The following is a 23,700-nucleotide window of genomic DNA, read 5'->3' on the forward strand; positions in this document are numbered from 1 at the left end:
TGACCTTGTGATGGGTAGTCAGCAAAACTTCTGGGTTGTTTTCAACTACAGTTCAACCTCTGTTCTTATATGATTCCAAGCCAGTTGATTGAATAATGTGATTTGATTTTAATATTGGAATGTTTTCAGTTTAATCCCTTTAAGGAAGGGCATGAAGCAGACTGGAACAGAAGTAACACTCCCTGAAAGCAGAAGCAATCTTTCCTACTATATTCCCCGGAAGTTGCATTCCTCTTCTTGGAGAAATGAGAAGGCTCCCTATAAAGGGTTTGTTGTTGTTGTTATGGTTGTTGTTGTAGATGGAGAAACCCTAGATGATGTCATGGATTGTCTTCTTGAAACCTGCAGAGTAAAACCATTTGCGTTTATAAATTCCCAGATCAGAATTGGGGGTTAAGAAGTGAAATGCCCCTTAAAAGTTTCCTGTTTGAATAGCTTGGTCCTATTGGAGCTACGAAGTGGTAATTGAGATCCTGAGGACACGATCCTAACATCATCCACGGTTAGCTCATGAGATCGTGTAGAAAGGGTTACTAGGAAATGGACTCTGAAAAAAAATGTAACTATGGGTGTGACTTTGGAGTCTTTACTTTGCCCCTGACCTCTTCCTCTTCCCTCTTCCCCCCTATTCCTCTGTATCTTTCTCCCCTCCCCTTACAGATTTCCTGTACACACTATGGCATGCCCTTCTACTCTGATGTATGGAAGACTCAGTATGGTGACACACTCCTGTGTTTCTGGAACTTGGGAGACAGAAGAAGGACTGACAACTCAAGGCAGCTCTTCCTGCACAGTTCCAGAACAGTCTGGGCTGCATGCCACTCTGCCTCCCCAAAAGGAAAACAAAAAGAAACAAATGAAAAAGCAACAGAGATGCTAAGACTAAAACTTCATAAACCATGAGACAGAAGAAATCTTTCTCCCTGTAAAAAAATTAGCTTTTCTCGGGATTTTTATAACAGAGATGAAAAGCATCACCTTCTGTAATCAAAATATAATTTTTATCAGAGAGAATGCATCCTTGAATGGCAACAACCTTTTTTTTTGTTTAGCAGAGACCATGTGGTGGGAAGAATTCTCTCCTTTTATGAAAAACATTGAACAAACACACACTGAACAGAAAGAAATTTTGTTACATATACATTTATAAGAAATCTTTATGGTGTATTTGTATCTACTCGTGAATGTGTTCACAGGTGTGAATTTAAGCTCATGTAGAGGCCAGAGTTTAATGACTGGCATCTTTCTCAATTTCTTTCTCTACATAATTTCATGTGTTTCATTTGGTTTTGTTGTTGCTGTCATTGGTTTGTTTATTTGTTTTTGGATACAATATCACTCACCGAATCTAGAGAATATTAACTCCACTGATTTGTTGACCAGAAAGCCATAGGAATTCTTCTTCCTCTGCCTCCTCCTCAGCTCTGGGCCTCACTAGTCTTTTTTATGTGGATGCAAAGGATCAGACTCAGATCCTTGCTAGGATAAGAATAGGGAGGGAGGGCAAGCATGACATTGAGAGCAAATTTTTTTTAATTTTTTTTATTAAATAGCTTGATTTACATGTCAATCCCAGTTCCCTCTCTCTCTCCTCCTCCCACAGCCCCCATCCCCCCCAAGCCTCCCTCCCTATTGCCAATTCCTTCCACATAGGGGATATCTAGAGTCTGTTATTTCACTCATGGTAGGGTCCAGGCACTCCCCTAAGAGTCCAGGCTGAGAGAGCATCCCTCTTTGTGCTATGGACACACAATGTCTGTTTGTATTCCAGGGATAAACATTGATCGACTGCTCAGGGCCCCATAGGCTGCCCAGGCCTCCTCACTGAATCTCACATTAGGGGGTCTGGATCAGTCCCATGCTGGCCTTCCCGCTGCCGGGCTGAGATCCAAGAGCTCTCCCCTGTTCAGATCAGCTGTCTGCTGGTTTTGCCAGCCCATTCTTTGCCAATTTGCTCATTGCTCCTCTCGCTCTGTCACTGGGTTCCTTGGGTTCAGTTCAGTGTTTAACTGTGGGTGTTTGCCTCTGCTTCCATCAGTCACTGGATGAAGGCTCCCGGATAGTTATAGACATCAAGTTCATTATCAGGAATGGGCATTCGAGGTGGTTTCTCCACTATTGCTTAGCTTGCCAATTGGTGTCATCCCTTTAGATCACTAGAGGTCACACTGGTGCCTGATCTGTCTTCTAACCTATGATTCCCTCTTCCTCCTATTCTACCCCCCCTCACTCAACCTTCCTGTTCCCCCATGACCTATTCTCTCTTCCTCTTCTCCCCCTCTCTTCTTCTCAGCTCCCACTCTCCCCCACCCCTCGCCGTGTTCCCCATCTGTTCAGAGGATCTTGCCTCATTTCTCTTCTCTTGGGTACCATGCATATCTTTTATGTTCTTTCCTGTTTCCCAGACTCTCTATCAGTGGAAGTGCATACTGGCACTCTCCTGATCCATGTCTAAAATCCATATATGAGTGAGTACATACCATGTTTGTCTTTTTGTGACTGGGTTACCTCACTCAGGATGGTTTCTTCCAGTGCTATCCATTTTCCTGCGAATTTCAAGATTTCATTGTTATTTTTTTTTCTGAGTAATACTCCATTGTGTAAATGTACCACATTTTCTCTATCCACTCTTCAGTTGAGGGTCATCTAGGTGGCTTCCAGATTCTGGCTATTACAAATAATGCGAGAGCAAAAATTTTTGAGGAAGGAAGTTTAGTAGAATATGATCCACAACATAACAGGTGTTCTGGAGAGAGGAGGGATTCAGGTCTCAACACTAGAAACTCAGTTTTGGAGGTTCCTGAAGAAAGGAGAAAAGTCTCATAAGTCAGGTTTGTGATCTCTTTCTTTTACATGTCAGTTTCTGGAGCTAGGGAAGGTTCCCATTTCGAAACTGCAACCAACCAAGAGCTCTGATTCCCAGGCAGGAGTTAGGACACAAGAGCAACAACTTCTTTGATGTTAACTCATTTCTCTTTGAGAAATTCTGGCACCAGGAAACCTATTAACAGGAGACACATAGACAAAGTCACCATACAGTGTTGCAGGTATCCCAAGAGGCTGCTTCAGCAGATACTGTAGCCTGAGCAGAGGCTGAATTCTAACATTTCATTTCTACAGTCCTCATACTTGTCCAGCAAGCACTCTACTAAATAAGCCATTTCCCCAGCTCTTAATTCAGCTTTTCAAAGAACACGCATTCCAAGACTGTGATGGTGTGTGGAACTTGAGATCTTTGTGTTACCATATGAAAGAATGGATCAAAGAACACAGGGAAAAATGAAAAAAAAAACAGAAGAAAATATCAGCAAAATCATAGAACAGAAAGCTAGTGTCCCAACTCCAGTGTTGGGACACATGAAGTACCACAGGTTCTAACAGAATTTGCAATCTGCCATTTCCATCTCTTCATAATAGGAGGCACTCTTTGTAACAGAGCTGGAGCCCCCAATACAGTCAGGCTGGAACCTTGCTACTGAATCTTGGAAGAAAGACATTGTCTTAATTGACAGTTGTATCTCTAGGAGATGCTGTAACAGGAAAAAGACCCAGAAACTGATAATGAATTCAAGCTTCAAACTGAAGATCAGAGACCCAAAGCAGCCAAGCCAGTAGATCTTACCACTACCCAGCTGAAATGGCTATCTGTCTGCACAAATCCTCAGAGGCAAAAGCTCTCCATTTCTACCTTTTATTCCTTTCTCTGTCCAGCCACATCATTCCTGCCTCCACCTCCCTAGTGCTGGGATTAAAGGCTTGTGATCCCAGATGCTGAGATCATTTTTGTGTGAGCTGTTTCTTTTGGGATGGGATGACTTTCGTATAGTCAGTGTGGCCTTGAACTAACAGATCCCTCTATCTCTTAATCCTGAGTCCTGGGATTAAAGGTGTGTACCACCATCACCTAGCTCTGGATGCTGGGATTAATGGTGTGTATCATTACTGCCTGGCCTCTATAATTTGTGGCTAACTTTGTTTTCTGAATCCTCAGGCAAGCTCTAATAATTTATAAGTAACATATCACCACAAGATGCTACCTACGATGTTGAAAGAGTCTTTGGTGTGTAACCCTCAGTAGGCCACATTCTTTCAAAAGTTGTTTCCTCAAATAAATCATCAGTATCAATTGAAATAAGTTCAGAAAGTTTAGCAAATGCAAGCCACTGCTTACTATGTAGAATATCAACAGAAACACAATGCACTTACTTACATGTCTACAGGCCAGGACAGAAAGGGAAAATTAAGAGGTAATGGTCAATGAGTAGGCATATTATAAACATTAAAGAGTATATGAACAACCTGTTGATGATTTTTCATAAATCTATGAACAAAAGATGGAAGGAAATAAAAAATTTTCAAAACTGAAAATAGAAATATAACAACTAAGAAAACCCACATTCAGAAAGTCCACAAGATGGAGCCTTTGCTGCTGCAGCTCAAGCTCCTTGCCTTGCTCAGAGTTGGGGTGCCAGGAAAGGCATAAGGGCTCCATCACTGCCCTGGCTGCAAGCAAGAGGATCCTGCACTGTGAGCCAGGGGCAGCCAGTACCAAGAACAGGAAATGATCAGGCTCATGCAGATCCTGCCTCTGATGCTGCTGTCATGAATTGTAAAGTCAATATTTTTGGAGACAGAGGTTTGCCACGGGTGTCAGGATCCACAGGTTGGAACTGCTGTATTATAACACCTGAATTTACAATGGAGATTCTAAATGCTGCAAGGGCCTGAAGACGTGTTCCACAAACTCTAAAGACCACACATGCCAGCACAAATGTCTATATCTAGAAAAATGTCAGTCATAATACATGAAAAAAGATATTCCATGAAAATGCCAAATTTAACCTGTATTTATCTAGAAATTCAGCCCTATAGAGCATGACAGAGGGTAAATTTCAACATGAAGAGATTAACCATGTCTAAGAAAACACAAGGAATAACAAATCTCAGACTAACAAATCCAAGAAAGGGGCAAAATCCCACACCACCACAACTAAACAATATGAGTCAGTAAGCAATGTTCATTAATGACATTCAGCATCAGTGGCCTCAGTTCCTCAATAAGAAGTCATGAACTAATAGATTGGATTTGAAAAAGGATCCAACCTTCTTTTGCATCCAAGAAACACACCGTACATTCAAGTACAGGTATCGTCTCATTCATGGTAAAAGAATGGGAAAAGGAATTCCAAGAAAATAAATGCAATAAGAAAGCCATTGGAGCCATTTTAAATAGATTTCAAACCAAAACTAATCAGAAAAAGGAGGGACACCCCACACTTAAAAAAAAACTGTAAGAGCACCCAACTGTGTAAAGGAAACACTATGGCTACAGAATTGGAAGAAATATTTACCAATGTGCATCCAATAGAGCATCAGTATATAAATTATATAAATAAAGACCAAAAAAGAAAACCAGGAATCTAAAGTATAATAACAAAATAAGATAAGATCAAATAACAACAAGTCAGAATAGAACAAAACTAAAAAGTAGAGGAAACAGATCATAGAAAAAGCACCACAAACACATATAGAGAAAAAGACACATGTTTGCTCATACAGGAATCCCATAAAAACAGAAAAGCAGAAGCTATGATATACTTTCAAAGGCCCTGAAAGACAATGAATAAAGAAAAGGGAAAAGGAAGGGAAGGGAAGGGAAGAAAAGAAAAGAGAAGAGAAGACAGAAAAATGCCATGATAAGGCATGAAGCAAAAAATGTCCAAAAATACTATTGAGTTCACTTTGCGTTGACCACCTACTGCTGCACATAGAGCCTGTTCTGAAGAATGATTTCTATACCCAGTGAAACCCTGTGGGAGAAAATTAACCTTTCATATGTGAGCAGTAATCAACTAGAGATAGCTTCTGAGTTAGAATTGGAACATTTTTTACTTCCCGTCTCAGTTCTGAGACCCCATCTAGCCCAGACAAGGGCAGACCCTGTACTTACTGGTACAAGTTCTGCGAGTTCTTTCATGTATTGGTCCTGCTGTGTTTAGGGTGGCTTATTTCCTGAATGTCCTCCATTCCCTCTGACACCTACAGTCTTTTCCCTTTCCCTTTCCAGGGTTCCCTAAGCCCTAGGGGGAGGAATTTGAGAGAGAGATCCCATTTTATGACTGAGTGTTCCAAGGTATCTCAGTCTTTATTAATGTCTAGCCACGGGAGGAAACTTCTCTGATGGCGATTGAGCAAAGCAATGGTATGTGAATATAGCAGAATATCCATAAGAGTAAATTGATTGCTATGTTCCTTTAGCAGAACAACAATATTTGGCATTCCTCTAGGTCCTTGGCCTTTGAGGTCTAAGTTCTTGTGATCAACTTTTAGTTTCATTCATTTACCTGCAAATTTCATGATCTTTGTTGTTCTAATGGTTGAGTAATATTTCATTGTGAAAATGCACCATATTTTCTTTATCTATTCATCCATAGACGGACATCTAGGCTATTTCAAATTTCTGGCTGTTGTGAATAGAGCAACAATTAACACTGTTGAGCAAGTGTCTCTGTGGTAGAGCATAATATCCCTTCATCCTCACCAGCATGAGTGGTTCTTTGTTTTATTTATCTTGCACATTCTGGCTGGTGCAAGGCAAAATCTCAAAGTAGTTTTGATTTGTGCATTTCCAATTTCCATGATCTTCATAACTAGGAATGTTGCATCCTTTAACGAGTTTCTCGGCCATTTAATTCTGTTTCAAACTGTACCCTGTTTTAAACTTAGGTTCTTTGCTTTCTTTATATCCAAGGGTATTTTCTAATGACAGAGAAAGGGTAGAGATTCAGATGGAAAGTGGGGTGAGAAGGACCTTTGAGGAGTTGGAAGAAGGGAGCCATAGTCAGAATATATTGTATTTAAAAAGTCTATTTTCAGACTTTAAAAAGGTAGTCATTTATCCTTTATAACCTGTGTCACACTGTTTTGCAACTGTGTCATCTTTACAACACCTTGAAGCCAAAATATAACCAGAGGACAGGAAAAGATGCTAAAAGGATACAGCCCCCATTAGATCCTAGGGGTCTTTATTATGATAAAGGGGACAGAGAAAGTTGTCATCAGGGCCCTAAAGGAATCATCCCATTATATAGCTTGATGCAAAGTAGATGTAAAGATTCCAAGCCCTTCTGAGTTCACACATGCAGGAGACAGCAGAAATCTAGGTCAGTACAGAGGGGAACTTTGATTATAATTCATATGTTCTTGTTTAAAAATAAAACTTGATTTTCAAAATTCCAGGCGAGATATAAACCTACAGATAAGGGTATAAGAAACATAGTTTGATTGTTTACAAATTCACACTGATATTTACCTGAGCTGCCCCTGGCAAAGCAGCCTTAAAATACAGGAAGCAACCAGAAGAGCAGAGGGAATAATTTAATTTAATTTCATGCTTGAACTTCTTTTTCTACAAGCACTCCTAACCTAACAGGTTCTCCTAAGGCTCAGAAGAGGTGAGCCAGTGGCTGGAGAAGCGATTTATTTATTGCATTTTTTTCACTGGAAAGACATACCAGATTTTGACTCACACATTATTCACTCCCCCTAACCAGTCTCATGCTAGTTTAGTGTTTCAACTACTTTTCTGTTTCCAGCGTTTCACCCCATTCCTAAATAAATGGTTTCTCTTCCTCAAAAAAAAAAAAAAAAAGAAAGAAAAAGAAATGGAGACCACAAGTCCTCTTCCTTTCCATATTCCTCCTGTCTTGATGAGGTTCCAATTGGTGAACAAAACACATAACCAAAAGCAACTTGGGGAGGAAAGGATTTACTTCTCCTTGCAATTCTCAGATCACATGCCATCATTGAGGGATTTCAGGGAAGAAATTCGAGGCAGGAACTGACACAGAGGCCATAGAGGAATGATGCTCATTGACTTGCTCTGATGTCTTGTTCAATTAAGAAAATAACCCACACACTGACCTACAAGTCAATCTTATAGATGTTTTCTCAATTAAGATTCTTTCTTACCAGAATGTCTACATTTGTGTTAGGTTGACAAAAACCAACCGGCACTCCTCCACTCTGTACCCTGCTTCACTTTTGTGAATTATCCCACACCATCTCAAGTAAGCTCCATGCTACAATTTTTCAATTGTCTTCATTGACGTACTAAGGCCTGTCAAAGTGTGCCCTTCCATGAAGTTCCCTGATTTCTACAACTTTTGTCATTAAGTGTAATTTAAGCACTTACTGATTTTCATAGTCACAGAAACATATAGCTACCTCAGTCATGTAAGTGACACAGCATAGATCTGTTGAGTAAATAAATTACTTGAAACTACCAATCAGCATATTGTTTGCTAAGCTGATTCCCTCCACAGAAATCCTTCGCATGTGTTCTCTAAGGAACCCAATTTGCAAATGTCTTACCACACTTGTTTTATCAACAGATAACCTAATTGTAAGCAATACAAGTTTATTTGCTTTATTGTTCTGGAAGCTCTCAAGTCTGATGTTAATGAGCTTCATCTAGGGTAGACATTGTTGCTGGAAGTATTGTAAAGGGAAAGAAGAGAGCATGTGCAAAAGAACAAATAAAACCTAAGAAGACATAGGGTAAAACTCATCAGAATGTATCATTCCCTCATGACTAAAACAACTACATTAGTCAATTCATAAGGACAGCACCCCCCAAACCAACAAGTCTTAATGGTTTGATCTACTACATCATTGCAGTGGTATTTAAGTTCCAATATCAGTTTTGGACAGTACACTCAAACTATAACAATGAGTGTTCTCAATACAGACCCTCACTGCTGCATCACTTATAAGTACTGTAGTCTATGGTTTTCTGAGTAAATTTCCAAACAAAGATTGCCATACACAAAGAACCCAGTAAGTCATTCATTTGATGGAAACAATTTGAGACTTCATTATCTATATTTTAATAGAACTTAACTTCCTTCCTATGTGCACTTTCAGCAATAATTTTAAGGCATGGTTCATTTCAGGATAACCTGAAGGACATGTTCTCCATCTTTTTCATTCCTTGAATCCAGGAATGCACATTCATCTATGTGTGAGGACTTGAGATGTTGTTGCCCAAAGCCAGGACCTGACAGATAACCTTTCCAGGGAAGTTCACATCTGTAATGGTTTCATTTGGTTATAGCTGCTGCTTACTGACATTTTGTTAAAACAATTACAACATATAAGGAGCCTTTAATCACATATAGAGAGGTACTGGGGAAAATATGGAGTTGTCCATGAACAGTCCCTTCCAATGTGCTGTGGTATAAAATTTCTCGAGATGAGTCTTTGAATATAAGGGTTAGTTCCAAATCATTTCTTATATTTAGTTCAAATATGAAAATGACTTGGATCTAACACTTGAATTCCTAAAGAAAACCAAAACAAATTAGCTGAAGCCTGCTGCTCAGACTTCTTTATTTCTTTATATCTTATATAAGTTTATATTGGATAAGTTTAAACTTATGAAATTGTCTACACAAAAATTTACATTAAGAAAACATATGTAAATTCATATCTTTTTTCTTTTTTAATCCATCCACTGTATGCTTAATTACACCATAATTTGCATAAATGCAAATTAAACTAAGAGACTTAATTCTTTCTGTGCAAAATATGGGAATGATTTCTCTTACTGCTTTGTTCTTAAGGCATTTAATTTAGACAATTGAAAATAAGTAGATTCTGTCTCTTCCAAATATGCACATGGGTTTTACAGTCAGTAGGTATCTGTTACCTTGATAACACAGGAGGGTGCTCCAATGTGATGAAGTTTGAAACTGTCCCTATCGCTGTAAAAGTATAAGGAGATACCACCACTACCTCCAGGTTCTGTGATAAAATAGGACTCTTGCTCCAAGCTCCAAAATCCTAGTTCACATATATGAACACTTCGTATTTTTTTGAATAAAGTTTGTTGGCTATCTCATGATGATACTAGATGAATTTAAGATGAAATGTGCATGTTAAGTAATATGTTTTTCCTCTGGGTTGAGCTATTATCTCCTGGAGGGAAGACAGAAGCTCAGGAGACTAGGGACAAAAGTGGAATATCTAAGACTCCAAGATGCTAGGAGACAGCAAAAACTACATGGCTTGGGAAGTTCAGAAGTTACAAGAGTGCTGCCGCCATTCCCCATGGTTATAAAAGACAAACGATTGTTCATTCCCTCTGATTAGTTGAAGTGACTAAAACTGTGTAAAGAACTCCAAGGATACAGCTTTATTGGTTATGGTCTATCTGAGTGGATTTTTTTGTTGTTGCAGCTGTCTCTGAGTCATTCGTATTCCTGTAAGTAACTTTTACCCTCGATTCCCTAATTAACCACAACAACCTCACCATTTCACCAAGCTAGACTTCTTCTTGAGTCTTCTATGAACATGATTTGTGACACACATTTCCCCCAGGAAGTCACCCAACCCTATGCATGTGACAAATCCTAACTACTGCTCTCAAATCCTTCTGCAAAATGTCTATATAACATGTTGTATTTCTGTGGTTCTAAGGGGTGGGAATTCTGTGGTTTGTAATTTTTCATCTCTTAGTTAATTGTCCATAATATATATAGTGGGAGTCAAATTCAGAAACAATCCTTTTTTTCTCTCTCGCCATTCTCTTTATTCACAAGTATTGTGGTGATAGGTCTCAAAAAGTCACCCTAAATGTATTTACTTACGGAAATAAAGGGAGAGATTTCTGAAATTGAAGAAACTGAAGAATTGAGAGAGAACACTCTCATCTCTATCTTCTGCTGTAAGGTTGAGATGGTTTGAAAGAAAATGACAAATAAAACGAGTGGTGTGATTAGGATGTGCGGCCTTGTTTTAGTAGGTGTGGTTTTGTTGGAAGAAGTGTGTCACTATGGAGGTGGAATTTGAGGTTTGAAATATGCTCAGCTTACCCGCAAGTATCTTAGTTCACTTCTTGTTGTCTGTAAGTACTACTTCTACAGCACCATATCTCCATGCATGCCACCATGTAGCACCATGATGGTAACAGACTAAACCTCTGAAAATGTAGACCACCCCAATTAAATGTTTTTGCTTTATAAGAGTTGCCATGGTCATGGTGTCTCTTTACATCAATAGAATCTCTAACTAAGATAGAGGTAAACCAACCAAAGCCTTCTCTTACACTCCCCCATTATGAGTGCTCTTCCTATACCAGAGGGTAATGGAGAAAAGAACAACAACAACAAAAAAAAAAAGCAGAAACACAGGAAAAGATAGAAGCTCATCAAATCCCACCCTCTCTTATCCCCATTAGGTCACATTGTATTCCTACTAGGTCACATTTGTCTTTGTCTTCATTTCTAAAGGCTCCCATTGTTGCAGAGTATTCCTTTACACTGTGTGAAGATAGGTCACTGTGATTGGTTTAATAAACAGCTGAATGGCCAATAGCTAGGCAGGAAGAGGTTAGGTAGTGCTTTTGGGGAACAGAGAGGACTGTGGGAGAAGAAAGGCAAAGTCTCCAGACAGATGCAGAAGAAGCAGAATGGGCAGTGTAGAGAAAGGTAACAGCACATCGTAGAACATAGATCAATACAAATGTGTTAATTTAAGTTATAAGAACAGGTTGAAAAAAACCTAATCTAAGGGTGAGCTCTCACAATTAATAAGAATTTTTGTTATGTGTGAGATGGCAGCCCAAAGAAACTCTGACTACATCCCATGGCATATAAAATCACATCAAGAGCATGCACATGCTTTTCATCCACTAGCCTGTCCTTTGTACTAGGACACTCGTTCTCACACCCTTCAATGGTTAATGAAACAATACATTTTCCCTCCCACCCTACACCAGGAGATTTGTTTGTAGTAGTTGTGTGTTCTCCATATCATCAAGTATAGTTTGCCAGTGAAGAAACAACGAAGTCACAGCAGTCACAGTGTTCACACTGCACAGGCAGGGTGGGTAGCTGCAATATTTCCATTTGGTTACCTCTCAGGATAGTTCTCACACTGCATTCTTTACTAACGCATTTACATCAAAATAGCTCTCCTCCACATGTTCAAATCTGCCCACATACAAAGTACTGCACACATTTTCACTCAATTTGAGGTGGGACAGGGATATTTGTGTCTGATATGTTGACAGTAAAGCCCTAACCCTGAAACATAAACACAGCACTGAAGGTAAACAAAATTGTTTTAATTGCTGCTAATTAACTCCACTCTGTCATACTATGCCAAAGATGAATTGCTGAATGTACATCCCGAATGCCAATTAATTTTGTAATTGTGAGTAACTGAGTAAATTGTGGCAAATGCTCATGATTTATATAAATGAGGGAACTGTTGCAATTGGAAAGTTAATAGAAATCATAAACTCTCTCATGACTATCTTGGTGCACAGCTGCCTTATTCATATGAATTTTTAATCATAATTACTGCTAATTTGGTATCCTTACATGCAGCTTTGCACCATTTTATTTTTAAAGTCTTCAGTGTGTCTAGAGATGTCCTTTAAATGTTTACGTTTTCATTTCATCAGTTGGAAGTCCATGTACTGCCCTCATTTACCGGACCTTTCAAGATTTAAAGACTTCACTACACATTCTCTTTTCACATTTATGTTAGCATATTGGTAAACATAAAATTAATTTTCCACTTATTAGAAGAGAATTAGCCTGAGGTAAAAAGAAAATTTTAAAAAGAACATATCAGATATAATAGGAGTAGCAAATGAGATAATAATGATTTTCACTTAAAACACTTATGAAATGTGATTAAACAATAAACTTGCCTTTTACACACACATTTCGCAGCCATGAGTTGGGTCCCCTCATGGTATGTTACAGTACATTGTTTTATAGGAAAGCAGTAAAAGAATGAATAAAATTAATTCGAACATCTGCTCAAAATGGCAGGAGAATTTAGAGCCTCACGTTCAAACATTTGCAAAAAAAAATCCACACACTTAAATCTTTCTTGTGATTTATAGTACAGTGTGCGAGAGGTTTCAGTTGTCACTCTGTCTGAACAACAAGAAAGCTCCTCTTCAATGCACCAGAAAAGCAGGAGTGATGGGGAGAAGCAGTCTCCCCACACTGGACCAGCAGGTAGAGAGATGCAGAGGATCAAAACTTACTGAAGCAGAAACCCACGACCCAGACTCAGAAAAGGAAAGCCCAGACTGCAACTGATGAAGGGCTGAAAGCAGTGTGTAAAATCTAAGAGTTAAAGCCCCCACATGACATGTGGTTCAAGGAACCTTCTGAGGCTTTTGTTGAGTTTGCCCCCCAGGATCCCCACCAGATTTCCACAGTGAAGCTCACGAAGAACTCACCAGTGGCTTCAATGGGGGAGGAAATAGCGACCATTTGGGAAAAGCAGAGTATTCTGTTCTTCCTAGTAAACGTCTCAAAAGAAAGCATCTCCCACAGATGAACCTTCTAGAGGTTTATGAGTCTAACTGAGCTGGGTAAGAGAAATGTCTAAGCCTGGCCACCTCTAGCCAAAGGAGGCAAACAGCCTCAAAAAGCACTTGTAATGAACTCAAGAACATAAGCTGAAGACATAATGACAGGACTAGGGGATGCCTCTTCTAGCCTTAGACATTACCTATCACACTCACTAAAATTTATCCAGTGACTATTGTAGGGCTGATTCTATCATATCTTCCCTTGACATAACTGCAGGGCACACTGTGACACAAAAACCACCGTTTCAGTCATGAAGGGAAGTTGGAATTATGAGGTTAGGAATTTAAATTAGATATGATTAATATGCTAAGATATTTGGTAGGAAAAGTACACTGTATAAAAGGATAGGTGAGTGACGTTAGCAGAGCAGTGGATTCTGAGAAAAAGTAAACATTAAATGAGAATGGTTAAAAACCATCCCACATAGAGGGATACTCTCTCAGCCTAGACACACGGGGGAGGGCATACACCCTGCTCCAAGTGATATGACAGACTTTGAAGATCCCCCATGGAATGCCTGACCCTTCCTGGGGAGCAGAAAGGGGATGGGATAGGGGTCAGTGGAGGTCAGGGGAGGAGGGGAGGGAGAGGGAACTGGGATTGACATGTAAAACAAGATTGCTTCTAATTTAAATTAAAAAAATGGGAGTCACAGCTAGTAGAATGGTCCAACCCAGAAATCCCACAACAAATGTTGTTGGTGGGAAGAGCAGAAGTCTTAGCCGGGAGAGTGTGTGAATGGAGGGTGTGCTCACAGAAACTGTTGAATGGAAGTTATGAATATGGAAACTGTGTTGCTGGAGATTCTCTTGTCCCCCCTAGGTCCCGCCGCTGCTGCCCCAAAAGAACACACAGACGGCATGTTAATTATTAGACTGTTGGCAGATGGTTAGGGCTTCTTGTGAACTACCTCTGTCTTAATTGCGAACCCATTTCTGTTAATCTATGCATTTCCACGTGGTCATGGCTTATCGGAGAACACTTTGTGCATCCTATCCTCCTGGTCCCCCCATGGCTTCTTTTTCTGGTGACTCTCTGCCTACCTTTCCCAGAATTCTCCTCATCTACTAGCCCCCCTATCTCCCTGCCTCTATCAGCCAACCAGTGTTTTATTCATCAACCAATAAGGGAAACATATAAACAGAAGGACATCCCCCATCAAAACTGTGGAATGGAGGTTATGCATATGGAAGCTGTTGAATGGAGGCGATGCGTACTGAAGCTGTGCCCCTAAGCTGGAAATCTGCAAGTGAGTGCAATGGTGTTAGGTCACTATATGCTTATTGAAACGGGCAGGGTCAGAAACACCAAAGTGACTGGTTGTTGGCAGAAGCTCTCATTCACTTCAGGTAGAAAAGCAATATTCACCTAATTTGATGACAGAAAATATCAATGCCTTCTATAACCAAATGTTGCTCATCATATATTCCAGTGTTTGTGTTGCTTGGTAGCTATTCAAGAGAAAGTCATGTCTCCACAGGAAATATGTAAGCTTTAAGTCACAACTTCTTGGTGATTAACGACACTTTGTGTCTCCCAAATAGCCCTCACTGTCCTACATCCAGACAATTAAATATTGTTCAGTGCTAGGGAGGAATGAGCACTCAAGCCATGGCAATCCATGGAGTAAACATTGCTAAGAGGAAATCAGTTTAACACAGCTGTATATTGTATGATTCGGGCTTTGTGACATTATGAGGGGAGCAGGGCTATGAAGGGAAGAGTGGACAGCAGATGAAGTGATACACACAATGAACACAGGGGGCTTGGGCTTTGTGGGAGTTAAGCTACTCCATGGATTAATAAAAGGTTGGTGAGGACTACTGTGTGTTTGTTGGGATCTGTGGAATGTAGGCCACCAAGACTGCAACCCCATTCTGAACTACAGGCTTGTGATAATGATGAAAGAGACACGTAAATCCTTCATTTGAATTTAAATTTAAAATCTTGCTTTTATTTAGTCCTGTGACAAGTTGTTCAACTTTAGCAACTTTACTGATAATCTTTAGGTTCTTTTAGTTTCCTGCTGTTTTTAGAACTGCTCTAAAAAGAGGCTGTTTTTTTAAAAATCCTTGTTTAAACATATGACTCTTTGAAATTCTATTCTTCCTCAAATAAACCACAAAGCTCTTTCTACAAGGATTGTAATGAATATACTTTAAGATTTATTTTCAATTTCACAAAAATGGTATTTGCAAGCAATAAATTAAACATTCAAGTAAATACTTACAAAATCATGGCCTTATGCATTAGTCAGTTTCAGAAAAACAAAATTTCAAATCATGACTTTCCAGTGTGTTTTTACCCATTCACATAAAGTTTTAACTCTCCTTGTATTTTCAATATCCAGAAGTTACTCTATACAAGCACCTGTTTTGTGCAATGTTTCAACAGGAGTTACTTAAAGGATTTGATTTCATTTGTGCTGCAGGATAAAATCGCTGACTTTCAAAAGGAATATTAGAACTCTTTGATCCTCAGAGAATAGAATTTAATCAGATTGAAGCAAAGATAGTGATGATGGACAGTTATTTATTTAAGAGTGATATGACTTTTTGGTTCTGGTAACCAAAGTGCTCTCTCTTAATATTAAAGTTGACAACTGAGATGAACTTACCTTTAAGTTCAGAAGATAAGATAATGTACTTTTTATAAATCCCTGGGAAGGTTTTTTATGTTTCACACTGGAAAAATAGTTGGGCCACCTGGATACCAATAAGAGTCTATAACAGAGGTTTGTTGCTTTTCTTTCTATTCCCAGAGAATTTTAAAACCACTTACTGGCTACCTTAAGTCCTACCAATGGACCCTAATTCCTTTTACTTCTCAATACCGGGCACACACAACGTATTCAACAAATACAGGAGGAGCAAACAACAAAATGTATGAGGATAATGTAAGTCTAAGCCATTCCATGAGGATGTATTTTTATCATACAGGAAGCTTTGTTGTTATTTCTTTCCCATAAAACAACACTAAGGAAGACTTTAGCACAGTATGCTAATAAAATACTTAGAAATAGCTTTTCTTATCCCAACCTAACAATCAGAGTGAAAGAATTTGAAGTCAAGTATCCTGATGCTATTGATGGTCTCTACTATTACTAAAGACCATTGAGATTGGAACACTCTCCTACAGTCAGACTTAGCCCCCACCACTTTTGACCCACTTAACACTGATAGCTCAGTTGCTGCTCACTGTTACCTATGAGAGTAGCTCCCTTAGCAATGTTTTCTCTAGGCATTATCCACTCTCACCTTAGGAGATTGCTATCCTCCACAATGGCCCCTTGGTCGTTACCCATTCTTGGCCTTGAAAAAGCCAGCAGCAATTTTTTTTCTGCCTCAAACAGTGCTACTGTACCTGCAGTTTCCACTCTAAAGGAACAGTTAATGACAAGTTTCACAATTAAGCAATTAACATCAATTGGTTAATTTGGAAACTTGTGACATTTCCTTACACATGTCCCAGTAAAGATGTATGGATGGTCATTTATGCAAGAGACAAAAGTAACACAGTTGCTTTCTTGTCAAATGTGGGATGAAATTTTGAAAACCTGAGCAATGGAATCTTCTTTGAGAAACACTATAGATTTATCCACCTGTGATTATTGGTGAAATGTTCATAAAACAAAAGATGAGATTCTAAATAAGACATTATATTATTTATCTGTACATGCCAAAGGATATGTGTTTAAATGGACCTGGTTCTGTGCCCGAGGCAAGAAACTGCTTTGAGATATCTTTTGCTGAGAGGAATGCCTTATCTACATAGTAGGGCAGAGTCTAAACTGATTTTATGTCGTTAGATTTTCTAGTTAGACATTTCCCCTGTAACTCATTTCCCAGGAAGAGCATAAATAAGCATACCAACAATAAAAGGGAATGGGCTTCAGAGGTCCACATCCCTCCCTAGCACACATGTATGGGAAGCACCCATAAAATAATTTCAGGAATCTTGCACTCAGCCATATTCCTTTATGAAAGATGGTGAGCCAATTAATGCCCACAGCATGCCTCTTCCACAGGAAAATAAGTGGCTTCCACAAGCTCTGAAGCCCTCTCTCACACCAAGCTTCTCGATGGGAGGTATTCGGGCCCCAGATCTGGAGCATCTGCTCTTATACCTAGTCTTTAGCTACACTAAATCTTCAATTCATAAACTTCTCAGGGAGTTTCTCTTCATAATCAGTATTTCTTTCCAAACTGGATCTTTATCTCAAGTAATATTATCCAGACTCTCTGTCAAGAAAATAAATGTTACACATTTAATTTTTACTTTAATGTTTCTGTCTCAAATGTAGGGCAGGTGTACATGTCACATGGAAAAATAGAGATGTTTCTCAGGATTCAAGAGCACTGAGGGACTTTATTTGAAAAAGAATGCTCTGTGCTGTGAAAAAATGACATAAAGAAGGTATCACTGCCTAATGGCAAAAGAAATTTACCAAGGGCACAAGGAGGTAAACAATTCATTAAAATATAGCACAAGAAAGCACAAGGTGAGTCCAAAAAGAGGGTACTGTGATTCTAAAAGGGGTGGAGTTTCTTTTGTAGTCATTTAAGTGAAAATTGCTTGGTGATGCCATAATGGGCCTCTTGTGTGTGTTCCTAAGTCAGAGTGACTCTTGCTATCATGTGAAATGGCAGCTTTTCAAGGTGTGTGTTCTTGTATTTGAGACTGGCTATTTGACAAAGGCATCGTAGGTTACTGTGAACTGGGCTCCAAACGTACAGGAAATCATGGGTCAGCTCCCAAACCTTATGGGGATTTTACCTTTTCTCTCCAGAATCTGAACAATTTAATTGTAATTTTACCATACAGAATTTAAATATAGTTAGTATCGATATCAAAAGTATCATGGTTATTGAACACTTTCTTCCTTTCTTTTCTCCCTTTTAACGAAGTTGAACAGTTATTATCTAGCCTCATATATTAGGTAATAACTAATGTGAATATAGTTTGTTAAAATGCCACCTTGTTTAGAAGAGCTTTGCTTAGATGGACAGTTGTTTTATTTCTCTTGTACTGTTGCTGATAACAAACATCTCTAAACAGACTAGACAGTTTATCAGGAAGATAATAATGATATTAAAATTTAGGACTACCTCTTCTTTGTGAAAATTTCCTCGCAAAACTAAAGGAATCTCTTCACTTACAATCTCATTTTAGCATCTCTGCAGAAGGCCAACAACACTGACTTGCTTACTAGTGCTATTGCCATGGGAAGAAGCAAGGCAACTGAACTCTTCTAATGATGACAAAGTCCACAGAAAAATGCCATCCTCAACCAGGCATTTTAACCTCAGCATTTAGAGGGAGGCCGAGGCAAGCAGGTCTTTGTTCAAGGCCAGTTTGGTCTACTAGTTAGCTCTGTGTCAGCCAGGATGATGTAATGAGAGTGTGTCCCATAACTATACAAATAAATAAACAAATAAATAAATTAAATTTAAGGCAAATAAAAAAGAAAGGAATGAAAGAAAAATGTTATACATACTCACTAATAGTGAATAATTGTATTACATTTAAATATTAAGTAATGGGACTCATAGCCATATAATCTTTCTGTCAATTTTTAAAAATTTATGTTGTTTCATAGAAAATAAACCATTTTGATTCATAGATAAGCCATAACTACTTTACATTTTCAATAATTTATTCTGTGTTCTATAAAACTTAGTTGAATAATAAAATTAATTCAATGCATTAATAATCTCCATGATACTTAAATACTATATATAATGCATTTCAATATGTGTATTGCTTTTATCAAAAAAGAAATTTGCAATTGGTGGCACTAAAAACATGGCATGTACTCTCTCATATATGGATTTTAGACATCGATCTGGGAAGTGCCAGCCTACAATCCCATGGCCAGAGAGTCTGGGAAACAGAAACTTCATTCAGTGACTGATGGAAGCAGAGGCTGACTTCCACGGCTAAGCACTGAGCTGAACTTAAGAAGCCAGTAATAGAGAGGGAGGACTGATGACCAAAGGGATTAGACTGGTCTGGTTTAACTCCCAGAAACAGCTGACCTGACAAGGGTTAGCTCTTGAATTCCAGACTGATGCCCGGGAATCCAGCATTGGACTGATCAAGACCCCCTGAATGTGGATATCAGTGAGGAGCCCTAGGTAATCTCTCGAGCCTTGGGTAGTAGATCAGTATTTATCCCAGGTACACAAATGGACTTTGGGCTCCCATCCAACAATGAGAGATGCACTCTCACCCTGAACTCTTGTGGGAGGCTCTAGGCCCTGCCCTGTATGAAATGACAGACTATGGACACCCCCATGGAGGGCCTCACTCTCCCTGGGGATATTGGGGGATTTGGTGGGAGGGCACGGGAGGAGGAGAGGGAAACGGAGAGGGACCTGGAATTGACATGTTAAGCAACCTTGTTTCTAATTCAAATTTAAATTTATAAATAAAAATACATATAAAAAACAATTCTGATAGTAAAAAATTACACTATAGTAAAGTGGAAGTTAATTTTTACTAATAAAAGTAATATATGCCAAAATAATAATGTATAGATTTAAAATAAAAAAGCTTTTTAAAATGGAAAGATTTAAAAAAGAAAAAACTATCATTGTTTATAGACAATACTAGTATGCACATAGAAAAAAATGAAACTATATATATTAAAATGGGTAAGACTAGCAACTATATACATAAATACATAAATGGCTTTAAATAATTCAATGAAAATTCAAAATTCCATTCCTAACTGAAGAAAATCACAAAGTGAATTGGAATTAATTTAATCATTATTGTATAGAGCCAGGCACAGATAATTAAAATGCATAATAGATATCATCTGTGAATGTGTAAGTCTAAACCCACGAGAAAAGTATGCACAATCAAGAGGTTTGGCAAGCAGGAGACCTGTTAAACTGCTACCACAGCAATAAGGCGGACACAGTAAACAATGTTGTTCTTTTGCTTAAGAACGCGCTAGATGGAACATGAACCAAGAGAAAGAATACATTAACCATAGAATTTATTAAAGGGGGCATGGGGAGAGAGAGAGAGAGAGAGAGAGAGAGAGAGAGAGAGAGAGAGGAAGTAAGAGAGAAGGGAGAAGAGAGAAGAGGAAAGGGAAGAAGGGGAATAGGTGTTAGCCAACCTGGAGCAGAGGTGGGGGGAGGTGAGGGCGGGAGCTTAAAAGAGGCTAGAGCATGCATACAGTGTTCTTATGGAATCCTGGAAGGAGTGAATTGGCCAAGCCACTGTGCACACCCTGCCCATCATCAGGGGGGTGGGATCAGTATGTTGTTGAGTTCCAACAAACACTGTTAGGGTGAAGAAATACACTCTAGAGCAATGACCAAAAGGCCACGATGCAGCTGAGTAGTAGAGCAAACTCATGGTGTTCAAAAACTCCTACATTTAATCCTAGTGTCACTCTGCTCCATTATAAACAGTGTGCAAGGAAAACAGTCATATGTGCTATGATTTTATTCATCTGGCACTACCACAGACATGTGTATTGTATGTTGTCCTATGTTGTTAAGACGTCTGTGATATTACCAAGTTCTAGGAACTTCTCTGCTGCATCATCAGTTTATGAGATCACATCATAAATACGGTCCATCTTCAAGTAAAATGTTATACAATCAAAGACGCCACACAGTAATACAAAGCACCATGCCACCAGTTCTTTTAGGGGTAAATTCTCTGTCTACCTAATATGTTTCTATGGAAGAGTTAAAATGTAATCAGTTTTCTCTACCCTGCTTTGCCTGCAATTAAACATCAGGAAACTGTTGTTTCCTACAGGATCAATTGCTCCAACATTGGCAGTGTACAGCACATCTAGCAACTTCTGACCTACCTCAGAAGATTAGGTCATTCTGGAAAAGCAATAATTTAATATGTATGGTTGAAACTGCTTCACATGGATTTTATATTAACAGTGATGCATAGAAACATAAAAACAAGCCAAGAGTCTAATCTTTTTGTATCATTGCTAACCTTTAGTTAAGCATTCTCCTTAACTGAATCCCAATTCTGTTACATCACTATGGAGTCAGCTTTCTTTGGTAAAAAAATGATAACAACATATGGATAGCTTAACCCTAGTTTAATAACCATTTCTATATCTTCTATCTTATAGCAAGTGATGCAAAGAAAATCTAACTTTGTCTACAGTGTTGTAATTGTCAGTATTTGGCTGGGTTTGATCTACCTAAGAAAAGAGCATTTTCCTTTTTACACTTTTGTATTATTGTATCTTCCTTTATACAGGTGAGTGAATAATGCAATGTATAATGTTCTCTTCCTTAGAGACTATTTCTCTCACTGCCAGCATTCTTTGATTGTCCGTAGATCTTTGTGAGGGTTGGGACCTCCCAACCCTTTATCTAGTACATGTTAGTGTGTCTATGCTTCTGTTGTTCAGCTCATGTTTAGATAACCCCATGGGTGTGGCTTTTGATATTCCTAGGGGACACAATCTCACAGAAAACACTCCATTCTTTCTATCATTTAAAGTCTTCCCTAAAAAAGAAAAATTACAATCTTTCATCCCCTCTTCTTCTACCGTAGGTATTAATTAATATGACATCTTTCAGAATAAGCAACTTGTGATTATTTGACATAGGAATCTTGTTATTTCACTGTATTTTTGATTCCCCAAATCTTCAGTCTATGAATCTGTCCTATCATTCAAATTGTCTGATGCATAAAGTACCATATTATAATTCCTTTACACTTGCATTAAAGATTTTACTGCACATGTCTTAGTTGGAAAGAAAGATAAAATGAACATTTATGAATGTAAAATGAAATATTTGATTTTTCCCTGCAATATTTAGTACATTTAGGTACTGAAATTTCAATTAAAGCTGTAAGGTTTAATTTGAATCATGATACTATCTCAGGAGGTAAACAGGAATGAAAATTAAACTTAATCATATGAGGGACTTTAATGATAAAACAAACAAGGAAGTTAATGGCAAGCAGGGTCTAATCATAAACCAAACCACATGGCTCCCTAGTGGCACAAGGTTCATGATTACAGAGCTTTCATCTATGAATGTAATCTGTGGAGATCACCACCTAGGAGACTGGCTGAAAAACCAAAGAAGGAAATTTGACTGTTGCTACTGCCTAGATTCAAGAGGAGTGTCTTCCTAGATATCTGCCTATTGGTCTAAACTGGAAACTTAATAAATTAAGCTAGGCTCATGTCTGTGGAGGTCAAATAGAAGAACAATGGCTTCCACTTAATAATCCACTCATTTGGAGAGGTAAGATGTCTTGAAAGTTTTTCTTATGTTGCATTTCATTTTTATATGAAGTTTGTGCAGTAGGATTTACTAATTCCCCAATGAAGATAAGGGTAAAACAGGAACAGGAAGCCATGACAACACTTGCACTGAACAATCCCATGTGATTGGAAATCAAATATTGTTAGAATGGTCCCAAATACTCTTTTCTCACATTAGCTTAACTCTTCAGTAACCAAATAATTAGGGACAGTTACTATTTTCTTTTGTCTATGCCTCACAAGCTTGCCTAGGAGATTAGGACTGAGCATGACAGCATTTGCAGGAACACACAGAAGAGTCCCTTCTTCTCAGCTCCATGCACTGATCATAACTTCTCTATACAAAAGAGTCTGCTCCTAGAATCAAAGAAGCCAAAGTTTCTGCAGCAAATGTGTGATGGTTGCTAATTTAGCGAATTAAACAGCAGTAATTTAACTTACTGCTGCCCAGAATTCTCCAGTGACAAGTTAATCTTTCAGTTAGACCTTGTCAAGAATTAAAACTCATACTCACAATTAACACAATAAAATGAAGATGGGGGAAAGTTTAAAGTAATCAGACACAGAAAATGCAGTTACTAGGTGTGGCAGGAAGCTATTACCATCTATAGGCCTCTATGGTGGAGAGGAATGTTTCTTCTGGAAAGCTGAGGAGAGAGACAGAGAGACAGAGAGACAGAGAGGGAGAGGGAGAGAGACAGACAGAGATAGAGACAGAGACAGAGATAGAGACAGAGACAGACAGACAGACAGTCCGACAGACAGACAGAGACAGACAGAGAGGACTCCACAAAAGCCAAGGCTATAAGACGACAGTTCTGTGGCCCATCAATAACAGAACTTGCATATTTTTCAGGGTTCTCTAGTCTAACATAATTTATAGAATGAATATTCATAATAAGTATTATATAAAGAGACATATATATATATGATATTTATTAGAATGACTTACATGCTTTGGCCCAACTAACCCAACAATGGCTGGCTGTGCATGAAAGTTCAGTCCACAAGGCTGGATGTCTC

At 38.6% G+C, this 23,700-nt stretch overlaps 1 protein-coding gene across 1 annotated transcript in view; it reads left to right on the plus strand.

Moving 5' to 3' along the window:
• Positions 1-23,700, plus strand: part of LOC121134106 (E3 ubiquitin-protein ligase Mdm2-like) — an 84,703-nt gene that overhangs the window by 12,992 nt on the left and 48,011 nt on the right.

This window comes from Mesocricetus auratus, unplaced genomic scaffold (genome assembly GCF_017639785.1).
Source record: "Mesocricetus auratus isolate SY011 unplaced genomic scaffold, BCM_Maur_2.0 Super-Scaffold_100026, whole genome shotgun sequence".
NCBI lineage: Eukaryota > Metazoa > Chordata > Mammalia > Rodentia > Cricetidae > Mesocricetus > Mesocricetus auratus.